The following is a 23294-nucleotide window of genomic DNA, read 5'->3' as shown; positions in this document are numbered from 1 at the left end:
TCCTATAACCTCCCCACAAACCAACCAGAATTCACAATAAAGAGCCATCAGGATGAATGCTCAATAAACAGGTAATCTGGAAGCAACCAAAGGCTGTAATCCTAACCCCACTTACCTGGGAGTAAGACCCAGTGAGTTCAATAGTACATACTTCTGGTAGACGTGGTTAGGATTGCATCGTAAAACATTTATTACGGCATGAGCTTTCATAGGCTACAGTCCACTTCATCAGATACATGAGGCACTTTCATGAGTTACAGAATATATACACTTCAGTTGTGGGGCGGGGGATTGTAAACAGTGAGGTCAGAGGGAAGTGTAATGCAGACATTTCAGACAGTGATAATTATGTTGTGAACAGTACTTATTCACAAAACAGTAGCTGGTGGTAAAACAGACATCCTGGCATTAGTAAGCTAATTACCAAATGTAGTGTGGAAAAAACCCTTTGTCCTGATTCAAGCCACAGTCATGCATCCAATTTTCACTTGATCATGCCCCATGTTTGCCAGATCAGCTGCCCCTGCTACTTCATTCTGTGTGGAAAACACAGCACTTCCACAGCACCACCATCCATTACTCCAGCTGTACCTGACTATTGAGTGTTCCTCCCAATTTGTTTGCAAGGAGATTGGATAACATTGGCTATTTAATGTGCATTCATTCTGATTGGTTTGCGGGGAAGTTAGATGATACTGTGCCAAAGCAATCCTGCACTTTCCAGCGCATTTTTCGGACACTTTCCTTGTCACAGTAATGTCCGATCTTCTGGTAAAGTGGGTTTGCTACACAAGACCTGCCAATCAACTATAATTGCATAGCCTGCATTTGCCAGTATGTGATGAAATCCCACAGAAAACCAGCAATGGTCTGGAAGTGCCCAAAGGCTTTATCATACAGATCCAGAGTTTACAATTAAAAATTCTCTGTGGCAGTCCTTGCATTCATGAAAGGGTACTTATCTGATGCCAGTATCTTCAAACATCTCCATACACTTTTAGGTGTATTACTTACAAATCTAAGTAGCTTTGGAAAATACAGGAAGCCATGTTTGCCTGATAGAGGCAAGAGGGACTTCTAACAGTAGCCAAATATATTTTTGAGGATCAACTGAGAGGTCACAAAGTCATGCATAAGCTTTCAAGTTCCCTAGAATAGTTCTTCAGGCTGGGTTTAAAAAAACAAACAAACAAGTAGTGAGAAAGGCAGAGAGGAAAGATCCTGCTGGTCACAATGAAAAGTCCTAGTCTGCAGTTTGCAGAAATCTTAGAATAGAATATAGAGGCATTTTCCTGCAGCTGGAAGTTTGATTAGAGCTCAGGTTGTGCAACACATGATAGGATGAAGGAGCAATGGCAAATAGATTGCAAATATAAAAGACAGCAGTTAAGAGCATAGGAAGAGCCTTTCTAAAGGTAAAGGTACCCCTGCCCGTACGGGCCAGTCGTGTCCGACTCTAGGGTTGTGTGCCCATCTCACTTAAGAGGCCGGGGGCCAGCACTGTCCGGAGACACTTCCGGGTCACGTGGCCAGCGTGACGAAGCTGCTCTGGTGAGCCAGCACCAGCGCAGCACTCGGAAACGCCATTTACCTTCCCGCTATAAAGCGGTACCTATTTATCTACTTGCACTTAAGGGTGCTTTCGAACTGCTAGGTGGGCAGGAGTTGGGACCGAAAGACGGGAGCTCACCCCGCCGCGGGGATTCGAACTGCCGACCATGCGATTGGCAAGCCCTAGGCGCTGAGGTTTTACCCACAGCGCCACCCGTGTCCTTGCTAGATCAGACCAAAGGCCCATCTAGCCTGGTAATCTCTTCTCCCAGGGGCCAACCAGATGTCTATGATAAGCAGGACATCATAAGCACAATAGTCCTTTCCCTCTCATAACTAGAAACTGGTATGCAGGAGAGAGGTAACTAACATGGTGCCCTCCAGATGCTATAGATGACAGCTCCCATCAGCCCCAGGCAGCATGGCCAACAGACAAGGATGGTTCAAGTTCTAGACCAACAACTTATGAAGGACACAATATTGGCTACTTGTGAAGCAGGATATAGCCATCAGGAGCAGTAGCCATTGTTAGCCGCATCCTTTGTGAGCTTGAAGAGCATTACACTTATCTGAACAGCACAATTTATGCTTCGTCTCTGAGGTCAACAAGGATTATCCTCTTCTGAATTCTGATTAGAAGAACTGATGGGTTGCCAAAGCCAATGAGAGGCAGAAGTAAAGCCAGCTCTTTGTAGTTTTGTAGTTCTGCAAGGGACAACACAGAGATGGAGGGAGGAGGAAAAGGACAGGCAGGGCCGCCTCCTGGAGTGGTTGTTAATAGGAAAGCAGGCAGGTGGGAGCTGGCTGAGTGCAGACCAGCACTGGCACTTCTGCTTCACCCTGAACAGAGGGGAACCGCCAAGGAGGTGGAGGTGCAGCCACCCCTCAGCTTCTGCCGCCTGAGGTGGTTGTCTTCCTCCCTCTCTGCCCAATGGTTGTGCCGGCTCTGGAGAAGGGGAAGGAGAAGAAGAGAGCAGCATGAAATTGCCATGCCAAGTATCACCATTGTGGCGGTGTGTGGTGATCACAATAATAATAATAATAAACATTGTTCTGCAAAGCCTCATGTGGGTTAACTAAGAAGAAATCATCCACCCGGAAGGAGCTGATACTGTGTGCAAAGCAAAGCGCTGGAGCTTATTAATGCTGCTGATGTCCCTGTAGCCCTGGGGGAATGTGGATGGCGAGGGAAGATGGATGTGTCTGGCGCACTTTGGAGACAAGTTGCTCTTAGGGGAGGGAGAACACTGCAGAGCAGAGCTGCCTGCCCCGTAAGCTGTAGGGCCCTTAACCCTGCACATTTTGTCCCGAGCCGCAGAGGTGCAGTGCCAGCTGGAAGGCAGGCCATGGCATGTTGTGCTGCTCAGGGAGGGAACTTGCACAAGGCTTTTTACCTGCTTATTATCTGTGATTCACCTGTGACTCTGCCTTCCGCTTCCACACTAGGAGATGCTTCAAAGGGATGTGGGTTAAGAGGAAACCTGCGACTCTCTTTCATCCGAAAGTGAGGCCGTCAAGTAAACAGGGAGGCTGGAGTTTCTGGCTGGGTCTGTGACTCCAGGAAGGGGTGGAGAAAGCAATGAGCTTGATTCACCCGCATGCTGTACCTTAACCCTGTGACAAGCCAGGCACCTGGCGCTCATTTGGATGTGCTCTAGGATGGAAAGAATGCAAAGAGCCCTAGAGGATGGGAGGAAGGAAGGAAATGATTCTTTTCTGCTTACAGGTTCAGGGTGGAATTGAAAATCCCTGCCGCAGACTTACTGTGTGATCCTGGGCAGTCACAGATGTTGGCCGTGTAAAAGAATTGTAGACCCATACAGTTGGGAGCAGTCTTGTCTGCCAGACTTTGGGCAACAGGTTGGCAGAAGCTTAATTAGGCGAACCCCCTTCTCAGTGGAAATCTAGAGCTGCAGTATCACCTAGCAGACAGCTGCCTGCTTGAAGACCTCTAGCGAGAGAGAGCCCACCACCCCTCTAAAATGACATATTTTTCTGCCTAATCTCTTGGCAGCATCCTAAATGAAAAAGGAATGTCATTCACACTAATTCTATGTGTTGCTCTCTTAGGCTAAAGTGGGGATAAGAGTTTTCCATGACAAAGCATCAAACATGTGGAGTCTTATTGCCCAAAGGGCTCTGCTCATACCATTAATGCATGAACACAGGCTCCCCCAACCTGGTGCCCTCCAGATGTTTCAAACTACAGCTCCCATCAGCCCCAGATGGTGTAGCCAGAGGGTACCAGGTGGAGAAGGCTGCCCTGACATCTTACACTGGGGGCCACTGAATCTGGAGGGTACCTTCTAGCCTATCTCAGCTTAAACCTAGGCCATGACTTTTACAAGAGATGTGGTAATTAAAAGCGAGCTCCCATTATTTGGCATGCACTTTGCAGGAAATTAGTAGAACAGAGATCATTTAAACATAACTTCTTTAATCCTAAGGAGTCATAAAACAGGCAACACAGCTTATCCTCAAATGACTCTGCCTGAAATGGAGCTATTAAAATCCCAGAGTGATGAGCTTGAGGGGAAATGCTAGCACACCCTGGACTGTATCCATGCAAACATGGTACTGTAATAATAGTTGTTGTTTTTTAAAAAAGCAATAGGAACAATAACGTCACCTTGAGGAGTGTCTATGGGTGCTTAATTGCCATACACCTGTTGCTGTTTGTTCATGTTCCTGCACTGCAGCCTGAGACAGAAGCTCTAGGAGAATTTCGACATCCTCAAACAGAGCTGGTTTTGTAGATAGAGTAATGATATGTCCCTATGGTGAAAGGTACATGCTATACATTTAAAGCACACTCAAAACACATTCCCCTCTCAAAGAATTCCAGGCCCTGTACTTTGTCCATCACAGAGTTACAATTCCTGCAACCCTTAGCACCCGGAATTCTTTGGGGGGAAAGAATGTGCTTTGAAGTTATAATGTGTACACAGCCAAAGTGTACCAGTTGCTGGTTAATAATGAATTCATACCTAATACTTGGGCTGTCATGAGATGTCTTTCTTCACTGCAATACATTTTGAACATTTCTGGATTCTGTGTGGCATGCTAGAAAAAAATGAAGTGAATGATTCTGTATGGCATGCTAAATACATGCACCCACAGTATCAGTTCTAAAGCTTTCTAAACTGTAGGGTAGGAGTAATCTATGTGGTCCAAAACAGATAGCCCAGAAGCCATAGAATCATAGAATCGGAGAGTTGGAAAGGACCCCAAGAGTCATCTAGTCCAACCCACTTCAAGTCATTAGGACTCCAACTCCTATCATCATAGGTACCTAGGAAGCTGCCTTATATTGAGTCAGACCTACTGGCTCAGTATTCTCTACCCTGATTAGCAGCGATTCTCCAGGGTTCCAAAGCACTTCTGTAGAGAAATAGATATTTTGAAGTTAATTTTTCCAAATTTATTTGATGGGGAATGCAACCGGAATTCAAACAAAAGCAGCTTGCATGCTACTGTAGCACCAATCCCTTTGTTTACTTAATATGAAACAAGTGTAGCTTGTTTTCCCTGATCAAAAGCTAGAGGTTACATGTAGGAAGTGGTTGCAATTGGGTCAAGCTGCCAGGGATTACAACTTGACTCAGCAAGCTATTTTAATTGCTCTCCTCCTACCATCTCGCCTCTTATTTCTCAAGAAGGTGGCCACCTATTCTTCTGGGCTGGTTCTTGTGCCATTAACAGCTTTAGGATGGCCTTTGTCCTGCATTCCCCATCCAATAACATTGGGGATGCTAACTTCTAAGTATGTGTTACCTTGCTTTAAGATACTGAGTGTGCCTAATCGGAATCCCTGCCCTGTTCCTGTGTACTATATGAAATGGGAGGAAAGCTCCCATTGATGCCAATGGAAGCTTTGTTCCTGTTGTGTCTAAAGGGACCCCTGACCATTAGGTCCAGTCATGACCGACTCTGGGGCTGCGGTGCTCATCTCACTTTATTGGCCGAGGGAGCTGGCGTACAGCTTCTGGGTCATGTGGCCAGCATGACTAAGCTGCTTATCATAGAATCATAGAATCATAGAGTTGGAAGAGACCACAAGGGCCATCGAGTCCAACCCCCTGCCAAGCAGGAAACACCATCAGAGCACTCCTGACATATGGTTGTCAAGCTTCTGGCGAACCAGAGCAGTACACGGAAACGCTGTTTACCTTCCCGCTGGAGTGATACCTATTTATCTACTTGCACTTTGAGGTGCTTTCGAACTGCTAGGTTGGCAGGAGCAGGGACCAAGCAATGGGAGCTCACCCCGTCACGGGGATTCGAACCGTTGATCTTCTGATCGGCAAGTCCTAGGCTCTGTGGTTTAACCCACAGCGCCACCCGCGCCCCTGTCCTGTTGTGTCTAGCAGGCCATGAAAAAACAATTACACACAGCATCACAATGTGAGAAGAGTCCTGCTGGATCAGGCCAAAAGCCCATCTAGTCCACTATACCATTCACGCAATGGCCAACCAGATGCCTGTGGGAAGACTGCAAGCAGGATCTGAGTTTACAGAACCAGTTGGAAGAGACTCCAAGCATCATCTAGTCCAGCCCTCTGCAATGCAACAATCTCTCTGCTTGTGATTCCCAGCAACTTGGTTTCAGAGACTTACTGCCTCCAACAGTGGATGTAAAGCATAGACATCATGGCTACTAGCCGTTGATAACCTTGTCCTACATGAATTTGTCTAACCCTCTTCTAAAGCTATCCAAGTTAGTGGACACCACTGCTTCCTGTAGCAGTGAGTTCCATAGATAAACAATGTGCTATGTGAATAAGTGCTTTCTTTTGTTTGTCCTGACTCCTCCAACTTTCCATTTCATTGGATGGCTCAGAGTCATGCCTGGTTTGGCCCTGGGTTCATTATAAGCCTGTTTATACCACCAGTTCTCCTAGGACAGCCAACACTTTCCTTGTTTCAACTTCTGATTTGTAAGCATATCTGAAGGATGGCTCAGATATTGAAATGAGGAAAAAGGAAATCATCAACTTGGCAATGTATGGCAATGTTCTCTGCTCACCCAGATGATAGAAACACTGTTAGTTTAGGATAACAGGAACACAGCGATTACCAACTTATCTCTCTAATTGTGTAAGCAAGCGCTATGTCAGTCTTCAACATCTGAAAGCTTGTCTCGGATACTAGCCACTTCCTGAGAAGTACATCAGAAAAGGCTCTGATAGCTACAAATTTAACTAAGCAGGTCAAGCAGATCTGGACTGAAACCAGCCACCAAAAGTACCATATGAGTTGCTTACATTTAGCTCCCTTGAGGGTTTCACTTCATTAGGTGCTACAGACCTAGGAAAGACACAAGTGAAAGAATAACAGGGCAAGAAGCAATTCATAAGCCCAACAGGGACCAACCAAAGTTCAACTCCATCTTAAAAAAAACTCCAGAAGGATCTCTTTCTTTCTCTGACTTCTTGCTTGAACTGTGAGCTCCTTTCCTCCAAAGGCTGGTTTAGATTCAATTCCTAGGTTGCTTATCCTTGGCAGTTCTGCACACAAAAGCAGTAACATTTAGGTGCTCTTCATTGTGTGTGTCATCCAGTTATGTGCAGAGTGTACTACCTGCCCACATGCTGATGTGCAACAGCCAACATTGCGCATGAAGGGGTGATGCACGTGGCAAGGGGAGTTGTAAACATCACTCCTTATGGGCAGATGGGCTTTTCAGCAGCCAAGCCATAATATCTAAATTGGCCATTACCTCTTGTTGAGTAGCAAGGCCCCTTCCAGCCACCATCCCAGCAGCTGAGCTTTTGCAATTGGCTTGAAGAGCCATAGTTACGCACCCCCCTTTCTGCAGTAGCAAACCACAACCTGTTCCCAGCTAACTGTATCTCTCAGGAGTTGGGTAATGCCCAAGGCACAGGAAAAGAATCTCAATGCCCCCTCCCTTCTGCCCCCTCCCAAGTCCACTGTTTTCGCTGCCTGTTGTGAAAGAGACTTATCAGAGAAGTAGCGTAATACTCAGAAAACGCAGCTTCCAGGAAAGGAAGGAAGCATTGGGTCACCACTTACACTCTTTTCCAGCAAACAAGCAAAGCACACAGATAACAAGGCCAGCGGTATGCGCTGTAGAGGAATGTGTGTCAATAGGGAAAATATGTGACCCAGCATGTGCTACTGAACCTTTTGGTTTTTACTAAAAATACTTTCACTCCAGCACAAGCTGGCTGGATCCCCCTGCCTGGTTAATTAACTCATTGCCATTTATGAATGGGAGGGGGTGTAAGTGACCCTGTCTCCCCTGACAGTGAGAAGGAATCTCATTCTATTAAATTAGGAGTAATTCAATTTGGCCTGGTTCTCTGCTCTTTACACCCTCTGCAGATCTGTTGCTTTCCCACTTCTGCTGAAATGAGTGGTATTATGACTACGCATGAAAGGGAGACTGGGCCTGACCCCCTGGCCTTTGTTATGCACATGTTATCCATCATGCCACCCACTTAATTAGACTCAGCGAATGGGATACATAGAAAAGTAGGTATGCCTCTGTCCTTTATACTCTGTCCTGTATACTTAAGATCCACTGATATTCACGGGACCTGGGTGTGCCTATAGCTTTACCATAACTTCCACTATAGATCCAGTTACAGATAGGTATTTCTTCAGATGTGTATCTGAAGAAGTGTGCATGCACACGAAAGCTCATACCAAGAACTAACTTAGTTGGTCTTTAAGGTGCTACTAGAAGGAAAAAAAATTTTTTTGTTTCCACTATAGAGCTTCAGTATGCTGATGACAACGTAGTGAGGATGTCCTCCAAACCATTCTAAATATCTTCGTAGAAGCTTATGAAAAGCTTGGCCTATCGCTCAACAGCCAAAAAAATAAAGTGCTGCACCAACAAGCACAAAACAACCCCTCTGCAGTGCCACAAATCCAACTCAATGATGTACCGTTGAAAAATGTTAATCACTTCTCCTACCTGGGCAGTTATCTTTCTACAAGGGCCAACAATGATGCTGAAATCCAGCATTGCCTGAGCTCTGCATGTGCAGCTTTCTCCCAATTGAAGTGCAGAGTGTTTGAGGACTGGGACATTCTCAGGGAAACCAAAATGCTTGTTTACAATGCTATTGTACTACCAACCTTGCTGTATGCTTGTGAAACATGGACCATTTATAAACGCCATCTTCAACTCCTCAAAAGATTCCATCAACGGTGTCTCCAAAAAAAATTACAAATCACTTGGGAAGACAGGTGAACTAATGCCAGTGTACTGGAAGAAGCAAAGATCACCTGTGTCGAAGCAATGATTCTTCAACATCAGCTTCGTTGGACTGGTCATGTTGTGTGGATGCCTGATTATTGTCTTCCAAAGCAACTACTCTATTCTGAACTTAAAAATGGAAAGCGTAATGCTGGTGGTCAACAAAATAGGTTTAAAGACTCTCTCAAGGCAAATCTAAAATAATGTAGTATAAACACCGACAACTGGGAAACACTGGACTGTGAGTGCTCCAATTGGAGTACAGCCTTTACCAAAGGTGTCATGGGCTTTGAAGACGCTTGAACTCAGGACGAAAGGGAGAAACGTGCTAAGAGGAAGGAACACTTGCCAAACCTTCACTGTGATCAACTCCTGCCCAGAAACTGTGGAAGGAGGTGTGGATCCAGAATTGACCTCCACAGTCACTTACGGACTCACTATTAAAACCGTGTTTATGGAAGACACTCTTACTCGGCCATGAGTGATCACCAAAGAAGAAGAAGATAGTTTTTCAGAGGGCTCTTTTAGAGGGCAAAGGGCAGCAGTTTGGGCAAAGACTGGACCATGTGTCACGTTTTCTGTTATGATCACATCCTAAGCAATTATGTCTGAACCAGAACTCTGCACACCTTGGCTTTGATGTATCAGGCCAGGACTGGGTATGATGTGGTCAGTGTGGTTTCCCCCCACACTGTTCCTCTGTCCCGTTGCTCCTTCCTCTATTTGGCCATGCACTGTGTGCAACTGTGCCATGTGGCTGCTTGCAAGAATCGTCTGGACCACCATGGAGGTGATGGTTGGTTGGTGAAGGACTCTGAGAGGCAGGGAAGGGAAGATCTCCCAGGGAGGGAGGCTGGGAGAAGAAAAAGGAAGCTCCCAGGTGAGAGCTGGGAGGGTCCACCCCCTTCTGTGTGAGACAAGGATTAAGATCTATCTTGGAGACAGGAATCTGCATTTTCTTTTATTCTATCGTTCTCTGTTTTTTTCTATCTAGATTAGTTTCTTTTCTTTTCTTGCATTATGGAAAATGTTTAATAAAGTCTTATGGTGAAACAGAAAAGTGCACTTGCACTTTCTGGAATGTATTCAGAGATCTCACTCAGTCCCACAGCATCACCCGTTGCAAAGGGGCAGCATGAATGTATCGGTGATAAAGCAGTAAAGTTGTGAATATGATTCCCACTCAGGAAATTGCAAGCCTACAAACAGGAAATCGGTCAGGGATGCATAGATGGACTGTGGCGCCAAAGAGCTGCTGAAGAGGCTACGTGTCATCAAGAATGCTGATTTATTGAACATTTGCATAGGATTGAATATTTCCATGGCACTCGTAGCACTTACATATTTATGAGTTGACTTCCTGATATCTCATTGCACAGGTGCCAAGGTCTGTACAAATGGCCCCCAAACAACCCTTTCATTTTAGGGCTTTTCCAGGGCAGTATGTGAATTTTAGGGTGAAAGGTAAGGGATTCTCACCTGTTCCACTTTTTTTTTTTAGCTAAGGATGCCATCCTAAAAGAGAATGGGTCTCTTCCTTCTGGAATTGGATCAGTGCTTTTTTGCAGGGATTGTGCAGAAGCTAAGTAATTAATTAGTGAACAGGATTTACATGCTGCTCCATCATCAAAACCCCTTAAGAGGTATATAGGCTTGTTTCAGGGCAGCATTGCCCCAGCAAGCATTTCCACGGCGGGAACAATGCTTTCGCAACAGCCCAACCACCAAAGTGAACTGAATTGCTGGGAAATGCTGCTTCACCACTTCCTACCTCCACCATCCTTATTAGCACAACCACTGGGTTTGGTGACATCTAGATGCCCAACTAGCGAAATGGGAACTCCTCCCCCGTCACCATCACTACCTACAGGCATTTCTGATTGCTTTTGAAAGTAAATTATTATTTTTTCTAATTGCAATGGGTGGGATTCGCCTAACAAGTCCCATCAGTGCAAGCCCTGTGCCAGCAAAATGGGGCTTTCCCTCCCTTTCCTCCCCCTTCTGCAGTCCCTGCACCCACCCAAATTGGTTCCGGGGGTCAGGAGAACCCCTCACCCCGAACAGTACATGGGGCCGGGAGAGAGAGAAAGAAGAGAGGGAATTGTTCCATCTGGAAAGCTAAAATGCTTGCACTGAGAGGATGTTCATCCCAGCGTTACACTGAATCATGGTAGGTGGGGTCTCACCATCTGCATGTTTTGTAGTACACCCGCCCGGCCTGTCAACAAAGTAATATTTTTACAAAGAAGCTTTAAGTTTCTTTTTTGGGGGAGGGGTGTTGAAGGAAGGGAAAGGTGCAGGAGATCCAGGGCCCAACAGAAAGGCCTTGGCCTTAGGCATCCAGGGCCACACATTAATAACATTCATAGCTATTGGCCCAAGTTCTTTGGGAGCAAAGCCTGCATGGTTCTGGTACATATTACCTGACTAATACATTCAAGGCCTGGCTCCTGACCTCATCCCTTGTAGTAATAATAACGATGACTGATGTGAAGAGAGGAAGCAGAAGTCATGAAATGGTTTTCTTCGCACCTTTCTCTCCTATGAACAAATACACAGTGGAATTATTGGCAAGGATTAATCTTTGATCTTATTAGTCCCTGCTTTTCCATCTGCCTTGAATTTGCAATGGAATTCCTCACAACACCACTTTATTAAGGACATGACACCGCCAATCTGTGGAGAAAAGCCTCAAATTTTTTTTGGGGTGTTTTCTCTATCCCCAATAAATTTCTCCTAAGAGACGAAATTCCCATTGCTAGACATATGCCAACTTCTGTTTGTTAAGTGGGCCTTGTAACATAAAAGCCTGAAAGGGAGGTCTCCTCTAATCATGCATTCTAGCAGGGGTTACAAAGAGAAAGAATCATTTTTCTTTAGTGCTGTCTGATCGCTGCAATTTACTTGTAAAAAATAATAATAATCTGCAATTGGAACTGTGGAATGAATTTGAAGTTCAATATTAACACTCACGTAGGTTGCGACAAATAAAAAATTAGCACAGCAGGATTCACTGAAAAGGAAAGATGCACAAAGCGCCACGTATTTGGGTTAGCAAACTGGTTAAGTGCATCTGGTTTTGCGGTTACCACTTCCAGTATGGCCTTTGTTGGTAGCAAGGCTTGGATGTGCACTGCATATACATCCAGCTCTCCCAAGATACTGTTGTTGAAAGGTAAATACAGGTTGCAGCAGTTCTCCTGGGTGTAGCCTCTGCAAACTAGTCTGGCTGGGGTGGCTGAATATAAGTCATTATGAAACAATAGACAGTTGTTATCACCTCAGAAGGAATCCCCCAGGTCTGTGCAAAACAGAAGTTACCAAGGTGACTGGAATGGGTGTGAGGTGATGGGAAGGAGGTTTGGGTTTTTGACCAAGGTGTGCTGGGAAGAAGAAAGAGGAACAGAGGAGCTGCTGGAGAGGCCAGAACTCCAGCTGGAGGACCAGAACCATCTTGGCTGCTGGTTGGAGAGGCTACAACCCAGAGCCAAACATGGCTGGTTGCTCTAGATTCAAACTAGCCGAAGCCATGAGAGAAACAAGAAGAGACCCTTTGGATATGACAACGCTGTAAGATTTGCTACTCCCTCCACCTACACACTCAGGTGTATTTATGCAAATAAACTATATATCTTAAAGTCACTACTGTCTCCACCATGTCTTGACTCTCAGCAGAAACGCAACACTGGGATGAGTGCCTCCAACCCCCTGGAATCTTGCTACCGGCCAGCCGAGGTTGGGGGTTGGCGTGCCACATTGGTAACAATACAGTGGTACCTTGGTTCTCAAACGCCTTGGTACTCAAACAACTTGGAACCCTAACACTGCAAAGTAAGTGTTCTGGTTTGCGAACTTTTTTGGGAAGCCAAACATGCTCCGTTTTGAGTGCCACAATTCCATTTTGAGTGCCACACTTCCGTTTTGAGTGTTACGCTGAGGTCTGTCTGTTTTTACCATTTATTTTGCGTTTTTGTTTTTGAGGCTTTTTTGTTTTGTTTTTCTGACTGTGTGGAACCCAATTCAGCTACTGATTAACTGATTGTGTGACTGCAGTACTTTGTTTATTGCTTTGATTTTATGGATCAATGGTCTTGTTAGATAGTAAAATTCATGTTCAATTGCTGTTTTAGGGGTTGTTTTTAAAAGTCTGGAACGGATTAATCCATTTTGCATTACTTTCTATGAGAAAGCATGCCTTGGTTTTGGAACTCTTTGGTTTTGGAACGGACTTCCAGAATGGATTAAGTTTGAAAACCAAGGTATCACTGTATTAATTGCTAGGGTGATGTGTTCCCTACTGTTGTTGTCTATAATTTGATATTGCCCTGACATAACCCTGCCTGATGCTTTCCTCCAATGACCTTCCTTCTCCCAGTATTAATGCTGACATAGTCTAGGTGGGGCCTTTTCTGTCTACTGCTTCTTCATCGTCTGCAGCTTCCTGGCCTGCAGCAGCCCTGTATTATCTTGAGGCATATTCTTTTGGCACAGGTCCTGGTGCTCAGTCCTTGATGCCCAGCTATGCAGGCCCATCTTCCTAAAGGAAATATTTTCAGAACATTCATTACAGGAGGAATGATGAAGCGTAGGTAGCCCATTTCCCCAGATCAGTCCCTCTCTTCTCACCTCCCGCTTCTCTGGTTTTCCTTCCATGGTAAACTCTTTAGTGAAGTACTGGTACTTTTAAAAAGAAAGAAAGATTGGCTTCGAAGAACAAGATTTTGCTTCTCACTGGCCTTTCAGCACCACCATGCTGTTAACTACTTGCCAGTAACATACTTTCTTTTAACAAGTAAATAAAGGGCCGTGTGAGCTCCCCTCTGGGGCCATGTGCTATGGAGACCCAACTAGGAAGATCAAGATTGCTGACATTGAGAAGGCAAGAGCCCTTTACACCCATTGAAATGTGTGTAGTCTAAATACAAGGGAGCATGATTGTATGTGCCACCCCTCTCCTGATCACCATGCGTTGATCAGTTTTGCATGTTCCATACTATTGCCTTCTGTGATTGGATGTTGCCCTGATACAACCCTGTCCAATATTCGCCTCCTATTACCTTCCTTCTCCTATGCATAAGAAGCTAGGTTCTTTTCTGACATAATCTTCATTCTCGATTATTTTCCTGTCTGCGGGAATTCAAAGACGAATGCACAAGGTCCCAGGTAGTCTCCCATCCAGGCATTGGGCAAACCCCGACTGGTTTAGCTTCAGCAAAGTAGCTGCATCACATGCCCTCAGATTATGTACTTGGGACATTTGAAAGAGGACAGGGAAGCCACTCTTGCATTGGGAAGACGGGGATGGTATCACACAGGCATCACTGGGATTTAGGGCTTGGATGAGCATCAGAGGTATATCCACCTCCCTCTTTAAAGCCTTCATGCAGACGTCCTAGGATGTGTCTTAGAAAGGAGGCTGAAGCATAAGAAATGTGATCATTTTATTAATGTGGCACTAGCATGTTAATATCATTTCTAAGTGTACCGGGGCAGAGAGATGTATCTGTATATATGAAAAAGACAAGGAGTTGCTGTTGTAGCCACCAGGGAAGACCAATTGTATAAGCACGGCCCTTTGGGTAGAAATATGCTGGTAAAAGTCAGAAGAAGCAAGAATACTAATGGGTACAGGAGACAAGGGACATTGGCAGTGGGGCAAAGGATTGTTCATCAAACTGATATTCATTGCCAGGCACAGTCATCAGGACGTTTTGGAGCTGCTGCTCACCAGCAGCTGATTCTGCTTCAGTTATGCCTGGACTCTAGCCTGAAACTAGAAGATGTTGGAGATTTTAGATTGTGCATCTCCACCAAGCTATGTCCACAGGAGGGACATCCAACATGGCCATCACACCTGTAAAAAGACCCTTGAACATCAGTAATCTAGAGCAGGTCACAGCTTTTTGGTCTGGCTTCCTCTTTTGTCTGAATGTCAAGGGAACTCAGCTTGCTGCTGTCCCTTGCCACGTCTGGGGTATGGAATGATTTTATTTATTTATTTTAGAGCATTTGCTCAGTTTCATCTAAAGGTGCCTCCAGACTGTCAGTGGGAGGGATTTAAGCACATCCTGGAGCTTCAGGTTGGTGCAATTAACGTGGATTAAAGCCCTCTGTCAGCCTAGCGCAACAAGGGACTTTTTGCAGTTTGGAAAGTGATGAGGAAATATATTGAAATGGAAGGATGAACAAAGGATTGACTCAAAGGCATATGAACACCCCGCAAGAAGATCAGGACGAATGCAGAATGATTGCTCATTGTGGCATAACCTCCCCACAAACAGAATAAAGGCTCAACTCCAGACATGGTATAACTGGCATGGAAGCTTTGTGTAAGCAAATCAAAATGAATGTGGAATGAATTGGTCATCTGGAGGTGCCTTTATTTCTGTGTCTACTTTTTCAGCCTTGCCTTGCCTTTCACCCTAGGGCTCATTCATTCCCACTGATTGTGTGGGGGAGAAAGGGTCTGGCAAACTGAGAATGTGTTTGTGAATGATCCTGGCAAAGTGGAGGTGGGGAGCCTTCTTTTACCAAACATGTGTGAGCTCACATTAAAGACATGGAGCCTGTTATCACTGCAGAGTGCAAGGCTCTTGTGAACTACAAGCTTGTGCCCTGAGAGAAGACACTTGCTGCACTGAGAAAGGCAAGGAGCAATGCCCAGTGGATTGCCAGACAATGTGCCAATGACTACTGGCTAATGCCGCATCAGAGCATTCAACTTGCTGCTGACACTCTGAGGAAGCTCTAGAAAGGCTCATCAACTGTTTTGCCCAAGCCTGGGTAGAATTTGACCTCACCTTCAGCCTGACAAAGACCAACATATTGGATCAGGATGCCGCCAGCACTACACACATTAGCATTGGTGACCACACGCTTGAGATGGTAGATGATATTGAGCATGCTGCTTTGTGGAAGTGAGTCATGGGCAACTTACACCCGCCAGGAACGATGCCTCAATGCCTTCCATATGCACTGCATCAGGAAGAGTTTGGCCATCAGGATAGAGTCTCAAACAAAGATGTGCTCTTCCAAGCCCACATTCCCAGTATGTTCACACTTCTGTCTCAACAGTGTCTGTGCTGGCTGGGTCATGTACATAGAATGGAAGATGGCAGGCTCCACAAGTATGAGCTCAATGGGGAGCTTGCTTCAGGCACTAGGCCTGCTGGCAGACCAGCTCTGCTACAAAGATGTCTGCAAACATGACATGAAAGCTGGCAACATTAACCTTGCCATGCGGGAAACCCTTGCAGACAACCACAGTGCCTGGAGACAAACAGTCAGGCCATGTATGCACAGCAATGACCAGAGGAGAAATGACCACTGGGAGGAGCGCAGAGAGAAGAAACGCCATGATGTATCTCCACTAGCAAAACCTGATACCTTCATCTGCAGCTCCAGCTGCAATAAAACATGTCTCTCCCATATTGGTCTCTACAGCCACAGCAGGTGCTGTAACTGGCCAATGGTTTGATTTTATCCCCGATGGCACACTCTTCCTTTGTCTCTCGAGACAGATGGATGCCAGCAACAATGTGTGTGTGTGTGTGTGTGTGTGAGAGAGAGAGAGAGAGAGAGAGAGAGAGTGTGTGTAAAATGGCAGCTTCCCCACGCAGAATCTGGAAGACATTCAACAGAGCAGTTGCTCTCACATATTCTGTCACCACCGCAGATGGGCTCTGCTCACACGAGAGAGAAAGTATATCATTAGCACTGCTGAGTTTATCAGGGAAAAAGGGCCTTCAGCTCTTGTGGGCGGGTCATAGGAAAGACGAGCACCAGACCAGACAATGTGTCCAGCCCACACGCACTCCAGTCACTTTGTCTGGACATTCAACATTCAACAAGGTCGGGTGCCTCTCTGCCTGTCAGACTGTGAAAGGCAACAGTGGGAACTGCTTGCACATCAGCATTTGATAGAAATTAAGCCATATGACTACCAGTGTCAGGGTATTCCTTTTTCTTAGCTCTCAGGCAAAACCAGAGGGACAGATTTTCAGGAGGCCTAATGTTAGAAGCACAGTATCAAAAGCAGTCAATTTTCATCTGAACAGTGAATCAAAGGTCATGCCCTGGAAACAGAGGTATTGCTAGCCTAGAATGCCCAAGGCTGTGTGCATACCATGTGTTCAAAGCACATTTTCTCTCTCTATAAGAATTCCCCTCACAGAATTATAGTTCCCAGCACTTTTAACAAACTCTTGTTTCCAGGATTCTTGGAGTGAGCTTTGCATGTGCTTTCAATGTATTGTGTGTATGCAGCCCTGAGTCTTTTGCACTTGGCCCTGAATCTCCCACTCCTTCCCCCTTTTTAAACTTAAAAAATTCTTAATTCTTAAAAAAGCTTAAGAATGCCTGAGACTCCACCCACCATCATGTCTGCCCAGAAGAGGACAACACAGGAAGCTGCCTTATCCCAAGTCAGACCAGTGGACCATGTAGCTCTAGATTGTCCATTCTGACAGGCAGTGATTCTTCAGGGTTTCTGGCAGGGTATGTTCTAAGCTCTACTTATTTATATGCCGCTTTTTGGCCAAAAAGGCCCCTAAGGTGGTTCACAAAGAATAACCAGGGACCTTCTGCATGCAGATGATCTTCCAGTGATCTATGGCCTCTCCCTTAGTAAATTTGTGTTATGCTGAGCCTGTGCCCCCAATCATTAAAATACCTAGAAATGCCTTGCTTGTAAATCTCGCAGCTCCCATTTCAGTGATGTGGATGGATCTTGAGGAAGCTGATTTTCACCTGCTAATTGCCAGACAACTAGGTTTGCCATATTTCAAAAAGTGAAAATCCAAACACAATGCGAGCTTCTTCTTCTTTTGGCAAATTCTCCAGAAATAAACGAAGTTTTTACCATTTTGGGGGGAAATCTAAAAAATAAAATAAAAAATCAACACTTAACATATGTGCTACCAGATATTTTAGCCGCTTTCCCAAAATTCTGCCCAGACACCATTTTTCAACAGACAAATCCTGTCTATGTCTGGGAAATTCCAGACCTAGAAAGACAACCCCTTTCTAAAGGGTAAGTGTGGGTACCAAATAACTCTGGAGCTGTGCTCAGGAACACTCAAGGGATTCGTTACCTGGAATGGCATCTGTACATGTCCCTGGCCTTAATTCTTGATTAGAAGGTCCTTGATATTTTAAGTTCCCAAAGACAAGGATGGGGCACTGTGCTGCTTCGTTAGACTTCTAAAAAATGAGACTGACAAATATCTCCTCTGGCCTTCAGAACCCTTACTTATGAGCTGAGTTAAACCAGCTTAGGCCCAAGTGGACTGTATTTCCTGCAGACAAGGGATGGCCTTCTGTTGACCCTGGTTTCACAGTGACACTGAAGTTGTGAAAGCTGGCCCAGTTGTTCGATGCTTGTTCTGCTACAGCCCCTGTGTGTGACCTTGAGAAAAATGACTGAGTCTCACTGGGTTTGAGGTTCTGACCTTAAACACTGGATAACACCTCTGCATTGCTGAAGTCTTGAGAGGATATTCACATGCTACTCAGATCACAGTTATCCTAAAAGTATTATCAGTATTAGTAGATATTATGTGGGCTGTAATCCTATGATTATTTGCTTAATTCAGTATATGTTTTTAGGACTGCAGCCTTATATGGCATCATCAATGTACTGACACCTTTACTACAAAGCATTCAAGCAAAGATGGGTCCCTGCCCCGGGGAGCTTACAATAAAAAGTCTGGCAGGACATAGCAGCATCCAATAATAAATTTAGGCTAAGTCTACATAACCCCGAATAGGCTTTCAGAAAGAAATCAGCTTAGTAATTCTATCAACCACCATCAAAAATTACAGCAAAATAGTTTTCTATACAGATTGCAGCACAGAAAGGAGAGCACTAATTTTCCGCTTCCCCAGAGATCACTTTTCATTCATGGATTTCCAAAGGTGATAAGAGCAGCAAAGGGGGACTCAGGACAGGATGGTGTTGAAGGCAAGTTTAGAGAGGTGGTTGGTGCCCATTAGGATTGGCAGGGAGCCCACCAGTAGGCAGAGCCAGAGCCAATGAGGGGCAGAGAGCCAACTCACACCAGTTATGTTCCCCATCCTCCTGCCTGCTGAGTTCTACAAGAGGCAACTCTGAGACTAAGGGGGATGAGGAGGAAGCTGAAAGGAGGTGCCATTCTCAAGACTGTGGGTAAACTGAGGTGGGGGTGGGGGTGCCCCATTTGGCCTAATGAGCCAGCTTCCCCTGTTGTAGGAATGCTCTTCATCTCAGACAGAAGTTATGGTTTAAAAATTGTAAGGGCATAGTGCCTCTAAGCACGTGAAGAGTGCCTCCTGAAGAGCACAATCATGTGTCTTATTTTTTATATATATACATTATGAGAGGTAGAGAAATAACAACAAAAACATAGGGCCAAACGTTTTTGTTGCTATTTCCTGACCCTACATCCTTTGTTCTGACAATTGACCAAGAGGATGGCATTCTGGCTGAGCTGGTAAGATTCTGGCAAGTGGGCATCAGTAACTCTTGAGCAGAGAGGATTCCTTAATAGTGTTATGAGTTTGTGGTGTGTCAGGACTCCCTTTTTAATTTCTGGACCCCCGCTTCTAGTTTCTGAATCAGACACTAATCAGACACTGGATTTAGCATGTTAAAATACAGACCAGGAGTCAGCCTGGCAATAGCCTGCTAAATATGAGTCCTTAGTGGGACAAAGGGACAGACTCTGTGCCATAGGGCAAATGGGAGGGGGCCCTCCCTCACCTCCCTTAGTAAGAAAGACTAAAGCCTTTGGAGTAGTTTTTAGGGTTGGAAGGAGAGAAGTTCTTTTGAGGACTGCAGTTGGGGTTGATGCGGGCTGGAGGAAAAATAGTTGCACACTGTTAAACGCGGCAAGCTGAGATGAGGAACTGAGGGCCATGGCTGATTTCTGCTGGCATTCAAGACGGTGGCCATTGGAGAAGCAAGAACCTTTTGGAGTGTGATGCTGGGAGCCCTTCCACCATAGGCTCAGGTTGTATATACAGTGGTGCCTCGCAAGACGAAAATAATTCGTTCTGCGAGTTTTTTCGTCTTGCAAATTTTTTGTCTTGCGAAGCACGGAACTGCACCTCTTCAAGCAATGCACCCTGGGTATTAACGGTTTTAAGAAAAAGGAAACAAACTCGCAGGACGTTTTCGTCTTGCGAAGCAAGCCCATAGGGAAATTCGTCTTGCGAAGCAACTCTAAAAACGAAAAACTCTTTCGTCTTGCGAGTTTTTCGTCTTACGAGGCATTCGTCTTGCGAGGTACCACTGTATGTGTAAATAAACCATATCTCACAAAGACACCACAGTCTCTGCTGTGCCTCATTTCTAAAAGAATCCCAAGTAAGCACGTGGACCCCTGGAAGCTTGCACCGCTTGGAGATTGGGATGGCTTGTAACAATATCAATAAGCTTAGAGGACGAGCCTCCCCTCTCCCCAAACTTGGCCTTCAGCATGATTAACCTTTACCAAGGGAGACACTAGTCTTAATCAAAACTTAATCAAGAGAAAGACTCCCTGTGGTGAGAGGCTTCATGCCAGGCCTGCCTAACAATAAGAGGCCAACGCAGGGCATCCTTCTCGCAATGGTTTCTAACCTGCTGTAGGATGGTTTCATCATCAGAACAAAAGAAGCCGCTTCCTGATGCAACAGGTGGGAGAAGCCTGTGGTGATTACGTTTGTGAGTAGCTGTGGCAGGGAAGGGCTCCCTGGACAGCTTTACTCCCTTAAGGGGAATCCTGAGCACTGCTGCCACATCCCTTCCATCCCCAAAGAAAGCCTAGCTTGTGAATGACTCCCTTTCCCTCTTACTGAATTGCTAGTATTGAACCAGCAGCACTCGGGTCAATAAACACACAGCAATATCCACCCTTCCCTGCCCATGGCCAGGGACGGGCTTGACATCTGGGTCCCTTTTCCTTCTCTCTGTCCAGTCACTGTGAGATGCACACCTCCAGGGTGGGGAAAAGAAAGGAGAGAGGGAGAGAGAGAGAGAGGAGAGAGAGTCTCACTGTGTGTGTATGTAAAGCAACTGTTATAACACTGCCCTGTATCTAGGAAACCAGGCTGGGGAATAATCTTGTTTTGGTCCTGAGAGCCATCGCTGAGCAAGAGTCATTCTCAGCTAGATCACCTGCATCTCATACAGGTGTCTGTAGCATGCTGAGCATCCAGTTCCCCGCTTGGGGGACAAAGCACTGGTTAGTGGGCCATGTGACTCCAGGACAAGCTGTACTGTTTTGGTACCGCACAGACATCCCAGAACTGGGACATGCTTCAGCGGCGTAACAATAGCACAGCTGTCACATGCACGCAGATACACTCCTCCCTCTCCCTCCCTCTTTCTCTCCCCCCCTACTCTTTCTCCCTCTCCCTCCCTCCTTCCCTCCCTCCCTCTCTCCCTCTCGTTCATAGCCTGAGCCCTGAGACTTCTTTCCCAGATCACTCACCAGGGAACCCACTGTATTTGAGAAATTTCTGTTCAGGGAAGCAGTCAAGAAGGAGGACTGGTAGCCTGGCAGCAAACCCTGGGGTGCCATTTTGCACATAATCAGCTCTCTCTTGGCTGGCAAAGGCTGTTCTCCTTCCATAGGATCAGATCAGGACAGCAGAACGGGAGCGCGAGGCAGGTGCAAAGTGTGCCTTGGAGACGTCACAACCCAATGCCAGCAGCATCTGTACCAGATCACAATGTAACTGACTGCAGCGTGACTATAAAGTGTTGATAGTTACTCTCCAGTTTCAGGACATGGCACCGGTCTGCTTCCTCTCCCAGGCTCACATTCAGCAGCAGGTCAAGCACAAAATGCCCTTTGCCATTCATTCTGTGGCATTTCCTCTTATGGGAACCTAGAGCTGCACCACTTCATACTTGAAAATAGCAAAAAGGAGCAGAGGGAAGGGACAGCCACCCAGAGTGGCTCATTGGTGTGTGTGTGTGATGGTTTTCTCCCCCCCCCCCTTTCTTTTCTTTTTTGAGGGAGGGTGGGAAGAGAACCCTGGTGTTACTTTGGATTTCTGATCACATGCAAACTTTTACTTTGAATCTCTTATTGATTGTGCAGCTAGAAACAAGACGATGGTTTCTTCAGACCCCCTTTCTATTGCACATTTATGATGATTTGTGCTCATGCGAGTATCAGGATGCTTATATGTGATTCTGCTTTCAATACTGTTTGCCCCTGTAAAAGCTTTGGGGCAGTCATACTGCCTGTAGCAGCTTCTCGTGGAAAACCAGTCCCTGTGCATATGCCAAATGTTCTGGATATTTGCTTGCCCTGCTTTTGTTGCACTATTGTCCAGATGACAATAGTGCAGTGACATTGGGCAAGTATCACAGAACAACTAATAAAGTGGACTGGTGTGTGGACAGTCCAATATTAACCCATCATTAATGCACTATTATGGGTCAACGGCATGTTGCAGAGTACACCAAGAAACAAAGAAGCAAACACCCATCTAGGGGTGAGAATCTGGAGGCAGCTGTGGGTTGGGAGAATAGCTATAGGGAGCTTAGTAAGAAGGCATGCCATTGTAGGAGGAATGCTTAATCTGAAATAAACACACAAATCCTTCTCCCCTTAGTCTGAGTCTTTCTCTATCTGGAGTGCCTGCTGTTTACCAACTTTGACATCCTATTATTTAATCTGAATGGCAGATTAAGTAACCTCCCAGGGTAACAAAATGTCTTGAATTGACCCTTCCTATCTAAGCATGAACTTTCCGACTTTTGAAAAACACTGTAAAGCTTTCATTCAATTCAGACATACATCTAACCACCAGGGATTAACATGTGTGTATGTGCAGACATGTAGCCACAGATGCACATGTGTGTTTGTATTTCTTTGTGGTTTTTCTGGTAGTTTTTATTTCATGTTTTAAACGCTGCGTACTTGAATGTGGGTAGTAGCTGATACGGTGTACGGATTATTTCGTCTGGGCCTGAGAGCTTTTCTCATTGTTCCATAGCTGTGCCTTGAGAAAATCTGATCTTACCTGCTGAACTGAAGCTTGGTCAAGCAAAATATCCCTTTGGATTTTCCACACATCTGATAAGATCTGATTCACAGGTAAGATCAGGTTTTAGCAAGAACACAAAAAGCTCTCGGACCGGGGGGAATTAATTGGTACACAATACGAGCAAATTATGGATCAAGCAAAAGTGTGGATGAGCCCCTTTTGGAGCTGGGCTAGAAAACTGAAAGATACCGATGTCCTGTATGAGAGTTCTTAATGTCAGGCCCTCTTGCATTTCAGAATAGACATCTACAGGCTGCAAATGCATGTTGCAAGATACTTCACTTGCTGCTTAGACATTCTGAAGCTCAAGAGTTCCCTCCCACCATCACTGCCTTCCCACTTTAGTCAAGACTCTCTGATATGCACCAGTCAGGAGGCCAAGGGGCAGCGCAAAAGCAGCAGGGGAGAGGAAGTACCACACTTTAAACCACATTTCCCATGGGACAGTTGTGCTGCGCTCAGTCCCACCGAGTGGTTTGGGTCACTAAACCTG

Source organism: Podarcis filfolensis (assembly GCF_964270895.1).
Source record: "Podarcis filfolensis genome assembly, chromosome: 6".
NCBI lineage: Eukaryota > Metazoa > Chordata > Lepidosauria > Squamata > Lacertidae > Podarcis > Podarcis filfolensis.
The sequence above is the reverse complement of the archived record's forward strand: the minus strand, read 5'-3'. Positions refer to the sequence as shown.